Raw genomic sequence first — 5,549 nt, 5'->3', positions numbered from 1 at the left:
TTAACTTAGGATGACTTGCATACACTGCTTTAAACAGTTTTATCATTGTGCCCATTGCTTTACACAATTTTATCCTACATTTGGTTTCTTAAAATGTTATTCATATTTTAGTCAAATATTTTATTTTTGAAATCGCAAGAATCAAATAACATAAGATTGAAAAGTTTTAAATTAAAAAAATGCAAATACTAAATTTTACGAAAAATTTATTTTTCTTCTCTTTTTCTTTAAGCATTCTGAAAGTATATTAAAAAGTATCCAACTTTTCGAAACATTTTGGTATTTCTGACAATCATTTTAAATAAAGTTATCGCCTTCCATTTCATAAAGGCCCACAAACGGCCGAGCGGTAAAGACGCTGATCACTGGTAGTTCGGTCCGAGGTTCGAATCCCACGAACGGGCTATTTGCATGGGTGTTTTCGTGGTTTTCCCGATGTGTAACGTGTATACGAGCCAGTTTCCCTTAGAAAGTCCTCCACGAAGGCATCCCTCCCTTTAGGCAGATAGCCCTCGTGTGCTTTGCCATAATTAAATAATCCAATCCAATCCTTAATTAAATATAATTGATTTGTAACCTTCTACTAGAACTGACGTTAAGAATTGAAGTGCAAATAAATAATATCGTGTGCAATCTTGATTAATATAAAATTAAAAATATTTGCATTCAGACAGAAAGTTTTTTGAAATATTTGCAATTACTTTATAAGAAGGATTTATTAATAACCGTAATAATTACTTATTATATTACTGATGATTAGGAATCAGTTCTTGACAATTACATTCTAAATTAGAATTTTAAGAATTATTAGAGTTGATTTTTTATGTTTTAAAACTTTTTGAATTCATTTAATAAACATCGTATCCTCGTTGTTAATTGAATTCAGAATGTTGGGTGTCGTTTATATAATTATTCTTACTTGTCCACGGAATCTGCTGACTTATCCAGTGATTAAGTAGCTGCAGATCATTTCTACATAACCATTGAACTTCCATTAATTCAGTTTCTAGAGGGTTGTATATTTATATCATAATTTGACTTTTATAAAAATGATTATTCTAAATCTTATGTTTCTATAAAAATATACTGTGCTTTAAAAATATGGATGATAGTACCAGCCGCTCTTTCAGCCACTTCAAAAGCATCAGTTTGTTTAGAAATAAATTGTGCAGTTAATGTCATAAAATTCAAATAAACATCAAACGAAAATTCTCAGTTTTAGACAATTCGATTTAATTGAAGTAAAGTAGCAGACGATAAAACGCCGAAGGTAAAAATTTACTCATACAAAAATTTACTCTTATTTAAAAAAAAAAAAAAAAAAAGATAGAGAGAAATTAAAAAAAATATTAAAACATTTATTTATAAAAATAGCTTTTCATATAGTATTAATAAATATTTATTACGCATCATTGAGGGAAAAAATGTCATTTAATTAATTCTCCGTAAAATTTTTCTTGAAATTTAAGGTTAAAAATAGCTGTGGCAATACAGTGTAACAAAAATCCATAGACCACATTTGGCGTTACTATCGCTCAAAGAAAAGGTGCCAAATTTCAAAACGCGAAAATATGTAAATTTGTGTATTTCTTAGAAAATTTTGAATAAAAAAGTCTAATTTTTTGCAGATATGCTTAAAAATATACCTACTTTAAGATGATGGTAAAAATTTTATAGGTTATAATTCAAATTTTTTTTCGAAAAATTTATAAAAATTATTTAAAAATAAAAATTTAAAAAATAAAACACAAAAAATGGGTAAATTTTATTTGGAATGAACCTAAATTTCGGAATGTGAGAGAAAAAATCAAAAAAGTTTAATAAAAAAAGAGATATAAATAAATGTTTGCCAAATTCAATTAACATTGAGGAGCTAAAATTTTGAGAGCTAATATTTCAAAAACTACTCGTACGATTTTCACAAAACTTGGTATTTTCGCATAATTTGAGTCGTAGAATCGAAATTTGTAAAAAAATTGGTATGTTATTTCAGAAAAAGTCCGATTTTGTGTCAAAATACCTATGTTAGAATAGTGCTATATATAAATCTAATATATATCCTAAGTCGCGCTTTCGAGACATGAAGAACGCAATTTGAATTTAGTGAATCGCCGCAGTAGAACGGGAGATATAGCACTGTCCCATGTTTTTTTTTTTTTTTTTTTTTTTTTTTGAGCAGTGTACGTTTGTTTCAGGGCGTCATGGGCGCACAGTTTGTGTTTATTGATGACAACGCCCGTCCTCACCGTGCAAACATCGTAAGCGAATGGCTTCAATCGGAGGATATCACCCGTATGGACTGGCCAGCATTCTCACCCGACTTGAATCCAGTAGAGCACGTGTGGGACATGCTTGGTCGACGAATTGCAGCCCGTCAACTTCCTCCTACATGTCTACCGGAACTTCAGAGAGCATTGCTTTTTGAGTGGTGTAATATCCCCCAAGATCAGATCGATAATTTGATACTCAGCATGCCTAGGCGTTGTACGGACTGTATTGCATCGTCTGGGAAACATACAATGTATTAACAATCATACCAACCATGTAATATTGGTTTTTTGTAAATAAGTTTTTTTTTTTTTTTTTTTTTTTTTTTTTTTTTTTTTTTGTAATATGCTCCAGGGAGAAAAAATCGCTAATTTTTTCAATAATAACAAACATATAGCATCTTTGTTTGCTCTTTACCTTTTGTTTAATAAATAAGCTTTACAAATAAGTCAAATTTGTTTGCTTCTAACTCTTCCTTTCCTGATTTTGCATTATCCTTAATTTATGGACATGAGTGTAAATGGTATAACAGTAAAAAATAGTCTTTTTAGCCATCTTAATATTCTTGTTCAGTCATCTGATCCGTGTAGTAGTTAGACATCCTGGCCACTGATTCGTTGGGCCCGCGTTCGAAACCTTGGCTTGGATAATTTTAAATGTGGAGCGTTAGGGACGCTGACTGCTGCAACGAAGGTCTCGGGTTTCGGTGCCAGAAGAAGGTATATATGTTTATAAATGTATAGAGTCTGCGCGGCAGGGGGATACCCTAAATTTTCGACAATTCGAAAGTCCTTTTGTGAGGTTGATGATTGGAGAAGAACGATGAGAGACTCATGGACCCGTTCTCACGGGGTGCTGTCTCTCAAAACTGAGGGCGGAACTGAGGTAAAGTCCCACTGTCACCTATATGATGCTCAAGAGTCTTGCCAAAGAGAGGCGTGTTTGACTCCTTGCCACGGTGAATGTCGTGGACTTGCGCTGAGCTTTGTCAGACACGTGAAACTCGTAACAGCAACAACAAATATGGAGTGTCTGCGCGGCGGGGAAACATTTGAATTATCAACAAGCGGAAAGTCCTCTCGAAAGTTTTGGTGGTAATAAAAGAGGGATGAGAGACCCTCAGATCTCCCCCATACGCGCATTTCATCAAAATTAAGATGGAGCTTTTCCTTTCTCGCGGCCGTAATTTTATCCTCTCCAGACAGAGAGGGAAGAGACAGTTAAATGACAGATGAGTAGTTGCTATTCTTTGGTTATTTGGATCAACGGCAATAACATATTCTTGGTCATATGTGACTAAAAATAAAATCTTTGAACGCTCATACAAGATATCTATTACAACATCAACAGAATTTCTTAGAAAAATAGAGATACTATAGAAATGATTTATATAAGCACAAAGTATCTTATATAAAATAAGATACTTTGTGCTTGTTTTGGCTTTCAGTAAAATTTTTCTAGCTCTTGCCAGAGCCTCGGTGAATCTCATATAGGGCCTGAAGTATGAGGAAGCCGGGTGGTAAAGTTCTTCGTGTGAGAAGGATTTGAAAGAAGAAGAACATATATAAGAAAGATTACACTCAATTTATACGGTTATAGGGGTACACGTGATCTGTTGGAGCTACTTAAGTTCCATAAACCTAACAGACGTAAAGAGAGTTATCGCGATATCTGAGAACAATGAGAAAGTCTTGAGATAGTGAATATAACCTTTTTATTTAAGCAGAATTTAAAATATAAGAGCACTAACCTGTGCTACAAATAACCACAACTCATAGCGATGCAAATAAACAAACAGAACAATCCATTTTAAATGTATCGTTGAACAGTAGTCAAGGACTACACAATTAAATGCTGTGCTAGAAATTGGTTCAATACTTCTACCAAAGTGTTAGAATTAAAATGCCTGCAGTAAGAGATTACAAAGCCGAAATATTACAGAGATTACAAAGCCGAAATATTACAACTGTTAGGGGTGATAAGAACTAGCCACTAAATGCCAGAAACATTCTGTATCTCAAATACCAGTATGAGTTTAAATACCAATCAATGACAGTTTAAATACTCACTGCTAATTTGCATTCTGTTGAGAAGTACGGAAAATAGAAGTCATACGAAGGCTAAAATCAAGATAACTAGTTAATTCATATAATGTTTTTATACGATTACGCTGTTAACTTTAAAGTGCCAATTCATTCCTGAATAAATACAAAAGACTGCCAGACGACTTTTCGTCTCGTTTGACAAGTAACTGAATATCACAGTCATCTGATAAACCAAAAATAATCTTCCAAATGAAAACATTTCAGAATTTCTTAAAGTAATTATTAAAGTTTGGCGATTTTTGTTAATTATTTTATTTGCTTTTAAATATGGTAGATTTCTTAACAGTGATATGTTTCTAAACCAAAGGATTTAATCCTTCATTTTTTAGAACGCCAATATTTTAAGTACCCGTAAACTGGTATACCCAAATCAAATAGAAAATTTTAAATGAATTAAATGTGATCGCCATCGAAAAGATCTAGAGTCCTTAAAAAAATGCTGATATCACAAGTTCTTCGTTATAATGTTGATTAAAAGAATTTTTCTACTCTCAGAAGCAGTTATTTTTCTTTATTGCTTTTTCTCCATTCAAAGGATTTAAATATCTGAAATAAAATATATAAAAAGAAGGCTGTTCCTAGCGTTTTTAAAGTCATGATACGTTTCACAATACAGTTTCCCTCAACAGGTAATGTTTATATTGATTTCCACATTTGCTTTTCTAATTTATTTCAATTTAAGATGTCGTAGCTATGTAGCTTTTCTCACTTTCGCATTCTCCATTGAGACGCTGAGCGTGAAGATTAATTTTCCCCTTACTTTCAGATTTCTAGTATCACTGACATTAGCCTTGGTATCTTCGAAATATTTCCAGTTTGTTATAACTTATTAACTACCTGCAAGCTTTTACTTCAGGTAATTGTCAAAGACCTAGAAAGTTACCACTAGCGTTTCCACAAAAAAGAAGACTTTCAAATACGACCGTTAGTGGAACATTAATTACTTTCCCATCTTCTGAACTTTATTACCAAGATTGACTGATGGAAAGAAAGGATCCTGTCGACGATCTAGGTGTTGAATAGATAGAATTAGGGAATAAGAGCTATGCGGAAGTCCAACTAATTATTGAACCATACAATTAATAATCTGAAGCGATGGCTAAGGCCACAACGTCAAAGTTTACAAGAGGGAGTTATGACTAAACATATTAACCTGATCTACTATAAAGATAAACT

The sequence above is a fragment of the Stegodyphus dumicola genome, chromosome 8, assembly GCF_044657685.1.
Source record: "Stegodyphus dumicola isolate Sdum_Otavi_A_Nest chromosome 8, ASM4465768v1".
In the NCBI taxonomy this organism is placed as follows: domain Eukaryota; kingdom Metazoa; phylum Arthropoda; class Arachnida; order Araneae; family Eresidae; genus Stegodyphus; species Stegodyphus dumicola.
Note: the sequence above shows the minus strand (reverse complement) of the source record.